We start from the raw sequence: 10,616 nt of genomic DNA, 5'->3' as shown, positions 1-10,616 counted from the left end.
CCTGTGCATCACCTCCCCATGTATATAAGCCCCCCTGTGCAGCAACCCCCCCTATGTATATAAGCCCCCCTGTGCATCACCCCCCCATGTATATAAGCCCCCCTGTGCAGCACCCCCCCATGTATATAAGCCCCCCTGTGCATCACCCCCCCATGTATATAAGCCCCCCTGTGCATCACCTCCCCATGTATATAAGCCCCCCTGTGCAGCAACCCCCCCTATGTATATAAGCCCCCCTGTGCATCACCCCCCCATGTATATAAGCCCCCCTGTGCAGCATCCCCCCCCCCATGTATATAAGCCCCCTTGTGCAGCAAACAAAATAATAATAAAAGCCTACTCACCTCTCACAGTGATCCTCAGCAGTGTCCCTCTCCATCCTGGAGCTCCAGTCCCATGCAGCTTCCTGGACTTCTTTCCTCTTCTGGCCTCCACTCCTTGCTCCTCCGCGCCGGCGTGCGTCCAGGAAGTGACGTCACCAGGAGGAGGACGCTCTAACAGATGTGCCTGTGCGTGGTACGTCTGCTGACATTGGAGGGCAATTTAAAGGGGCAGGGCGGCCGCGGTCCGTCCCGCATACAGACTGTCGGGCAGGGCCCCCAAACATTAATACAGTGCTGCTGCGTCTGACGCTTGGGTCTAGTCAGGTGGTGACAGCAGCACTGTATCACTGTCTGGGGCCCATCCACCAGACAGTCAGTGTGCGGGAGGAGGGGCCGCACTTACAGTAAAATTACCATTGAGGTGGGGGCCGCAAACTAGTGTCCCGAGGGCCGCAGTTGGCCCGCGGGCCGCGAGTTTGAGACCCCTGCTTTACACCATGTTTGATAAATCTCCCCCTATATGATGGTATTATATGAACACTGTATCACCAGAATAGGGGTACGGCCTTCACCTTCAGTTCAACCTCAGGCCGCATCTTTTGTGTGGGCAGTAAAATTATGTGTGGCTAATAGCAATGCATTTTAATGGCCGCAGGAAGGATACCACGATTGTTTGTGCGGCCAGGCAGCATGATTAATCATGCTTTCTGAAGAGACTGCGATCACTCTTGCATCCTTGCATGGCTGTGTAAAAGGACTCTAAGGTGCCAATACACCTAAGGGTGCCTTCACACCTAGCAACTTCACACCTAGCAACTCGTGCTCTCCCGCCCGGCCAATCAGTGGCTGCGGCAGGGAAACACGCTGATTGGCAGGGCGGGAGAGCAGGACGCCGGACCCGTGCAGCGAGGAGAGGTAATGTATAGGGAGCAGAGCAGGAGCTGGGTGGCAGCTGAAGGGGTTAAGGGGTCAGCAGAATTTCATACACGCAGTGGTCGTTCAGACCACTGCGTGTATGTAGTGAAAGTGATCTGCCAGGACCTAGCCAACTCGCAGCGTAATTTACGCTGCGAGTCGCTAGGTGTTAAGGCACCCTAAAAAATGATAGTCGGTTATCTCTTCTGCCTGCTAGCTGTCCTCCCCATACATAGGAATGCTCCTGTGTTCTCTATGGGGAGGGGTAAGCTGCAGTGAGAGTGGCTTATCTCTCTCTGAACAAAGGGGTCAGACATGATTTTTCATCACAGCCGGCCCCTAACACCTCTGACATTATCTGTCTGTGCTTGTTCGTAGGGGCCTCATACATATGAGCGGTGGGTTAGGCCGACAAAACTCTGTGTCATTCACAGTATGAAATTCACAATTTTTACTAGAAGTCCGACGAATTATATAATCCGTCAGGGACAGGGGGGAAATTGATTACAAGTATTATCTTACCTCTCCCTGTGCCCACGGTGAGTGGTGGGACCGGCCTCGGGACCCCCACTTGGCTCCAGGGTCTCCGACACTGACATGTCATGACCCGGCTGATGGACTGTAAGCTCAACCATTCAGTGACTGGGACGGGACGCTACTCCAGTTACTAATTGACTGAAGTGGCCAGTCCATCAGCCGGGACAAGTCTGTGACGTCATCACAACTGGGGGGAAATGCCTTCCAGCGGGGTCCCAAGGTCAGTCCCGCCACTTACCGCAGTAAGGTAAGTTAGTACTTGTAATCAGTTTCCCCCCTGCCCCTTCCAGCTGCTGGATTTGATTATCCCCCGGACTTCTCCTTTAAAGAGGACCTGTCACCCCCCGTGCCGGGGTGACAGGCTCCCGATCCCCTGTTAGATCCCCCTATACTTACGCGAACCCGTCGGGTCCCGCTTCCTGAGCCGGCCAGGTCCCAGAGATTCCAGCGCCCGAAGCCCGGCGCGCGCGCAGAGAGATGAGTCCGATGCCCATAGAGAATGACGGAGCATCGGACTCCCCATTCATTCTCTATGGGAATCTGACTCTGCTGTCAGCGTGTGCGCCGGGCTTCCGGCGCTGAAATCTCCGGGACCCGGCCGGCTCAGGAAGCGGGACCCAGCGGGATCACGTAAGTATAGGGGGATCTAACAGGGGGTCGGGAGCCTGTCACCCCGGCATGGGGGGTGACAGGTGTCCTTTAAAGATCCTAGAAATGGCGCTGTGTATGGTCGCATTCCTGGAAGTACAGACCTGTTATATACATCTGTATTTGTGTTTCTGAAGCTCAAAAATAACCTGTAAATAATGCACATTTCCAATAGACTTTAGGGGAGAGTTATCAATCAGTCGTACAGTAGCAACTAATCACAGCCCAGCTTCTACTTTATCAGGGCTCATGAATATTTGAAAGGTGAGCTGTGATTGGTTGCTACAGGCATAAATATCCCCTTATGTGTTTCAATTCCTCACTGTGTTAATCCAGATATTGAGGCAGTGGGGCAGTGCCTATCCTAAACTGACATAGGAGCAATTCTTGAAGGATTAGTGGTCTGTCATTGGCTTCAATGAGCCATCCACTTGGCTTCGGGTAAAGTGTTTTCTTAGGGACCTATTACATTATTGGCTGAACAGGCTTACAGCATGCAGTATAAGGCTATGTTCACACATTGTAAGAGACACCGGTTATTCCGTGACCTGGTCACGGCCGGATGATCTTTAGCGCCGCAAAAACTCCCCACAGCACACAATGGAGCATGCGGCCGGAGCCGCTCGCTCCATAGTGCGCACTGACAGGGTTTTGTGCGGCCGATATTCACTGAATAGCAGGCGCAGAAAACTGACGTATCAGTTTTCTACGGCACCGCTAGGGATCCCGACCGGAGTGTATACCCTGTGTATTCACTTTGGCCGGGATTCCTTCAGAAGGCAGCACTACGTGAGTTCCGTGGGTATCACAGCCGTTGTAACAATGGCCTTGATTCCCACGGAACTTACGTTGTGTGAATATAGCCTAATAGTGCACATAATGGTACATATGACCTTCAATAGAATCTCTAGGGATGTGGATCTTGTGGCCTTTAGACCAGCTATGTTACAGCAGCCTTACCGTCTATAGCCAGCATCCAGGCTTATGTTCTGGTCCTTTATAATCTCTCATCTGTGTGTATAGCACGGTTGTAAACATGCCAAATACTGGATTGTAATCACGTCATCAAAGTAATGGCAGGCTACCAAACCCCACCCGGCAGAATCACCTGTGACGTTGGTAGGTGCAGATAGTCATTGCCGGGAAGGAATTGTACAGTATTGACAGGTATGCAGTTATTCACACCACAGGCAAGTATTCATAGCCGTCTGATCACCCGTCCGTCACACACATAACTCTAGTAATAATTTTTTTAGACTAAATATTCATACATGCACTGTAGACTAAATCCTTTAGAAAATACTGAAACAAAGAACATCTATGTGGCCACAGACTGTGCGTGATATATCTTATCAGAAAAAGGTGCCTCTTCTTTTATCAAGCTTTTTTTTTTCTCCCCTGCTAAATGTTCATTCACTTTGAAATACAGCTCATTTTCGTACTGTTATGCAAGACAGACTGTCAACTTAGTGAGAGATCATATTACATGCTGCCATTACTTGCCAAGTCTATGGAGAGGGGCAAAGATGGAGATGGGAGTGAGCTGAGGCACCAGAAACTGCAGACAGGCTACAATAAAGCTACTGTTAGTAGTCCATCTCGTTGTAGATTTACCAGCTTTCTTCCTTCTACGTCTCTTGGACATCCCATCTAAGACTGGTGATTATTGGTCCTACATCTGGCCAGTGCTGCAAGCTTCTCTATGGCTACAAAAGGTGGAGGATATCTATTGTATGGAGGATCTTATGGCTCAACTGTACATTTATCATGTCCCCTTGGTTCTACTGGCAATAATTTGTAGACACCAATGAATATACGGCTGTCATGTCTGGGATAAGCGATAAAAAACATAAAATCATGTGGTCTCATCAAACGAATAGGAAACATGTATATTTTATGCAATCTGTCTGCAGAGTGTGAACGTCCCTGTGAACGTTCCGGGCCTTTTCAGTGTTTAATTCAGTGTTACATGCATTGTCTATTGTATCTAGTAAGATCCCATCTGATACATCTGATTTGTCCTTGTCCTTTTTATTAATGAAATCTGAGCGTAAACGGAACACTGGAAGAACGTGGGCTCTCTTTGCTCTTGTAGATTTACTGCATCGGATCTTTTAATAAAACGTCCATAAATAGAACAGGTTGTTTTTAATAAGATAGCTGAGCGTGCCAAGTTTCATCGCTGCATTGCCAAATGTTTCAGCTTCTCCCAGATGACGGAGCGGCGACCTGATCGTAGGTTTAGCATATTGTAAAGATAGTATTACTTTCATAATATTTAGATGCTTTTACGTTCACTACAACATTGCAAAAATCCATAAATAAATTGTACGCTAACGTTCCTAATCCACTCATCTTTTCTCTCAGTGTTCGGCTATAAATGTACCTAAAATCTCATTGCAACGTATGCCAAAGTGTTCCCACCCATTGAACTGAAGATAATCTAAAGCGTAAATTAGGCTTCGTCCCCATTCACCCCATTGGATTTACTAAGAAGCACACGCCTATTGAAAGACAGGTGCAGAAATTTGTTTCCAGGTGTAAGGGTGGTATTACACAGGCCGATGGGGGCCCGATAATACCTGTATTATTGTTCCGTGTAATAGTACCCTAAATCATGATAAATTCGGTGTGGGAGAAGCCCATGCCTCCTTCCCGCTGTGCTGCACCCTCTGCCCACCCATCAGGCCGCATGCCACGGAAAAGGCGGATTTTCGTGCTAACGGGGTGATTTGTGCAAACTCTGCACTTTTTCCGTACACATTGATAAATGTGCCCCCTAGTATTTAGGTCAATGTTTTTAGCAAAAACACAGAAAAAAAAATTGAAGATCTTTCTGGTATAGTTTTTCTCTTCACTTTTGGTTTTGCCTAAAAACTCCTCCTTCCTCTCTCCTTGGCTGCCTAAGTTGCTGGTGAGTTTACTTGTCTTACCTCTTGGGTTTGTTGCCTGGTACCTGCTGTTCTATTCTTGGTTTTGACCCTTATCCCACCCTCTAACTATGTCTCTGTCTTATCCTTTGACTTGTCTCATCTGGCCTGGTAATACCTTCCTCATATTCCCACTATTGTTACATTTCTATCAATGCTTTTGCCACCAACCTTGGAGTCGGACCTAGAAAATCCATACCTCTTTCTGGGTGATAAAACTCTGCATTAGGGATGGTCCGAAACTGCCGAGGTTCGGGTTCGTATGAACCCGAACGCTCGACATCAGATTCCCGCTGTCTGCCCGCTCCATGCAGCGGGTGGATACAGCGGGAGGACCGCCTGGAAAACTGGGATACAGCCATAGCCATAGGCTGTATCCCAGTTTTCCAGGCGGTCCTCCCGCTGTATCCACCCTCTCCATGGAGCGGGCAGACAGTGGGAATCATTGCCGAGAGTTCGGATTCGATCGAAACCGAACTCGGTTCGGACCATCTCTACTCTGCACCCCAGTCTAGCCAGAACCATGCCAACTTCATTGATGGATCCTCTTCTCTAGTGAGATATGTTACACTAACCATAATATATACTATATTCTATTGTAAGGGCCCTATTCCACCGGACGATTATCGTTCGCATAATCGTTAACGATTAACAATCTCAAACAACCGCTATTGCGAAAGACCTGAAAACGTTCACTCATTTCCATGGAACGATAATCGTTACTTATGATCGTATTTGCGATAGTTTTTTTCTTCGCTATTGCCTTGTATCTACAGCGAATGATCGAACGACGTCTTATTCAATGCGAATGATTTGCAAACGTTTTGCGAACGAGCAACGATAAAAATAGGTCCAGATCTTATAAAGCGATCAACGATTTCTCGTTCGGTCGTTAATCGTTAACTGCATTTCAACCGAACGATTATCGTTTAGATTCGAACGATTTAACAATAATCTGAACGATAATCGTTCGGTGGAATAGGGCCCTAAGAACTCAACCTAACAGTACTGCTAGGAAGAGGGGTGTACAGCGAGTGCACTACTTGGTTGGCACCAAGAACCAGCAAATATGAGTAATAGAAGTAGTAGGCTCTCTAGCGTAACTCCCCTTAAATTATCCAAGTTAATATGTATAGTCTTAGATATATATCATTTCTGGTTATATCATAAATGGTTGATTATAATAAGTCAGAATTGTGTGTAGAGATAAATAGTTTTTATATTCATAAGATGAAACAAATAAAAATAAAATTAACCAGTGAAGAATACAAGCAAAATTAAAAAACACACCTGTATCAAGATTCATAAGGCTCTATAGGCATATATATCAGTATATATCTTCATAATATGATAATCACAGGAGTATATATATATTAAAAATCTTAGTGTAAAACACATATAAAAAACATATAAAAAAACATAGCATAGCTTGAAGGATGTTTCCTATGCTATGTTTTTATATGCACCTTATTTTGAGAAAGGGGACCTGCTTGTTCCCGAAACGCGTCAATTTCTGTGCTTTTTATGAATAAATTGCATCTTTATTCTATCTGGCAATTCTTGGATGTCTTCCTTGGGCAGCGCTGAGTAAGAAGTACCCTGTTTTTTATTTTATTTTTTTTCACTGTATGATATAACCAGAAATGATATATATCTAAGACTATACATATTAACTTGGATAATTTAAGGGGAGTTACGCTAGAGAGCCTACTACTTCTATTACATAATATATACTACACTACACTAATATGAATAAGAAGGTCGCCTTTGTATCACCATTACTTTCCCTCTTATACAGTGTTTTAAAGTGTCACTGTCAGTTAAATTTTTTTTCAAAAATCAATAGTCCAGGCAATTTTAAGAAACTTTGTAATTGGGTTTATTAGGCAAATATGCCATTATCTGCATTCAAAAAGAATTTCCCCAGCCCCCCCCTCCCTCCTCTCTCTCATTCACTGCTCATCATCTATGGGTTGCACTTGCACACGGTGGAGACACCAACACCTTCACAGTCATGATGTTCAAGTGCATATACCTGCTGTAATGCCATGACTGTGGAGCTGTTAGCATCTCTATCGTCTGCAAGTGCAGCTGGCTCAGTTGCCCCTAGCAACCAATCAGATTTCACCTTTCATTTTCCAAAGAGCCTGTTAGGATTGAAAGGTGGAATCTGATTGGTTACTAGGGGCAACTGAGCCAGTTTCACTTTACAACATGTTTGATAAATCTCCCCCTTGGTGTAAAGTGAAACTGGTATATTTTATCAGCTGAACTGATGAAATAAAGAGTGGACTCTGTATTTCTTTTGATGGACTGGTGCTGTACTCTGCTGAGAGTTAGCACCATAATTCCCTATACGGCCTATAACCTGAGCTACCTTCACGTCCTACCCATTATAGCCGTAGTGCCAGTCGCTGTTGCACACCTGGATTCCCACAATAAGATGGTTGGAAGGTGCCATGCTGCAGCGATTCTCAGACTGTAAACCCTCACAGGCAGCGTCCTCTTTTCCTAAGTAACCAGAACCAATTTGTTTTATTCATGTTTTCTTGATTTTATTTAACCCCTTAATATATATATATATATATATATATATATATATATATATATATATATATGCCATCTTGCAGCATTAATACAAGTCACGTCAAGCATTAAAGACTTCCTATTCCTAAGAAACAACCTTATGTAATGCATTGATGTGCCGAGTCTTCGGCATGTTGAAGCTGCTCTCCACTTTTATTAGTGGATGAGGTTCGGCTTTACGTCATAAGTTCACACTTTGAAGATTCATTCAGTGCGTTAAGAAGTATATACGTTGGTGACAAGGCAACAATAAGTCTAGTAAAAAGAAATAAAGGAATAAATAAAAGTACATACTTTGTAAGGCTGGTCTTGTGCAAAACAAAGGTCAGTGACGGCTTACTATAAAGCTCTATTCTGGAAGCGGCCCAATAGAGAAATATAATAAGGATGTAGCATGTGCAAGGTGACTTCTTTTACGTAGATGTTAGAAAGCACAAAAATAAAATGATTTCAAAAGTGCAATATATATATATATATATATATATATATATATGGGTTATGAAGAGGGAGATTTATCCAACATGGTGTAAAGTGAAACTGGCTCAGTTGCCCCTAGCAACCAATCAGATTCCACCTTTCATTTTCCAAAGAGTCTGTGAGGAATGAAAAGTGGAATCTGATTGGTTTCTAGAGGCAACTGAGCCAGTTTCACTTTACACCATGTTTGATAAATCTTCCCCATGTTTGATAAATCTCCCCCCTCATAACCATATCACACATACTGTCCACCTACTTTTGGACCACCCTGTATAGGTTGCAATCAGTAGCATAATTTGGTGGGGGCAGAGGGGGCGGCTGCTCCCGGGCCCACACAGGCAGGGGGCCCACTGAAAATTTCTCTAGTTAATGCTGTCTGCAAAAGCTATTGTTTTTCAGACAGCCTTAACAAATGTGGCCCCTGGCCAGCACCCAGTAAGTGCAGCCCCCCCTGTACCTGGGGGGCCCACTCGGCTGCTGGGTGCTGTGCCCCACCATTTAACTGTAGCTCTCCTGAGGAGCACATACAATTAAGGGTGGCAGGCTAGTTGACAAAGCAACAAGAGCATTGACTCTCCCCGTGGGCAACAGTGAGGAACAAGATGGTGCTTTAGCAAGGAGCCTAAAATATTTGTCTGGCATTCTCCACTCAGGAAACGTATAAAAGCAAAAAGGTGTTGTCATGTGACAACCTACTAAAGTATAATTAAACCAGTTGTATCACCGCATAATTGTTTTTTCTCTAGCTTTAAAGGGGTGTTCCGATTGTAACTAATATAGCTAAACTTATAGGGGTCCTCAAATTAAATATGTTTGCAAATTCAGTCATTTAGCAAACTTGCCTTCTTCTCCCGATATGCCTTTCTTTCCCTCCTATTGTTGACAGCTGTCTAGGTTACCGACCACCACTCTGCTCTAAAAGCAGTTGTCTGGCTGGTGTGTATATATAGCTATAATTTAAAATTATAGAAAGATATATTGTTACTATACTATAATTATGTATACACCAGCCAGACCACTGCTTTTAGAGTAGAATGGTGGTCGGTAACCTAGACAAAAAAACTGTCAACAATGGAAGGGAAAGACTTGCACATCAGGAGCAGGAGACAAGTTTGTTAAATTATTGTATTTGCTAAAATATTTAACTTTACATATTCAACTATGTTAGCTGAGGGGAGAATACCCCTTTCAGTGCAGAAAAATGATATATACTGTGTGTTATTCACAGTCTGTTTCCCATTGTAATTTTAAAGGGGTAGTCCCATGATTGCTGAGATCAGTGGAGTCTGACCAATGGACTCACCCTGGACCAAATGAGAATAAAGGGGATACAGCCCTGGTGTAGTGTTCCAGACCCTGTGTTTTCCTGCACCAGCTGTGCAAGGCAATGCATTCAAGCAAATATGGCTGGTTGCAGTTTTCTACACAACTAGAGATGAGTGAAGCTGCCGGAAATTCGTTTTGTGAGCTTCACAGATTTTCGGTCAAACTCGTTACGATTTGCGAAGCGAATCTTAACGAATTTCATAAAGACAGCCAAAACTATAGTAGCTACAATACTGGGACTATTACAGAGGGATGAATTTGTTAAAGGAAACCCGCCCGCCTGCCCCCCCGGAGGAGCATCATATATACTTACCACTTGCCCGAAGTCCCGGTCCTGGACCCGGTCCCGCCGCCGAGATATCGCCATCGGAAGCAGTCATTCTCTATGAGCGTCGGACTCATCTATGATGAGCGCGCACACAGCTTCCGACAGCAAAATCGCGGCGGTGGGACAGAGTCCAGGACTGGGACCTCGGGGAAGGGGTTAGTATATGGTGCTCCACCGGGGGGGGGGGGTAAGGCGGTGACAGGTTTGCATTAAAGCGACTCTGTGCCCAGAATCTGCCCCCCCCCCAAACCACTTGTATCCTCTGATAGCTGCTTTTAATCCAAGATCTGTCCTGCGGTCCGTTCGGCAGGTGATGCAATTATTGTTCTAAAAACAACTTTTAAACTTGCAGCCCCGTGTCAAATTGGTGTGGCTTAGAGTGTCTATGCCCCAGGCTTGCACCATCTCGTGCGTCCCTCCTCCCCATCCTCTTTAGCATTAGCATTTTTCCTATTCCTCACTTGTCTGAACACTGCACAGGTGCCTTAGCGATCCAACACATGTGCAGTGTTCACACAGTTGATGAATATAAGAAATCCTGCCTGG

The sequence above is a fragment of the Dendropsophus ebraccatus genome, chromosome 8, assembly GCF_027789765.1.
Source record: "Dendropsophus ebraccatus isolate aDenEbr1 chromosome 8, aDenEbr1.pat, whole genome shotgun sequence".
Taxonomy (NCBI): Eukaryota; Metazoa; Chordata; class Amphibia; order Anura; family Hylidae; genus Dendropsophus; species Dendropsophus ebraccatus.
This window is presented reverse-complemented; position numbering follows the sequence as displayed.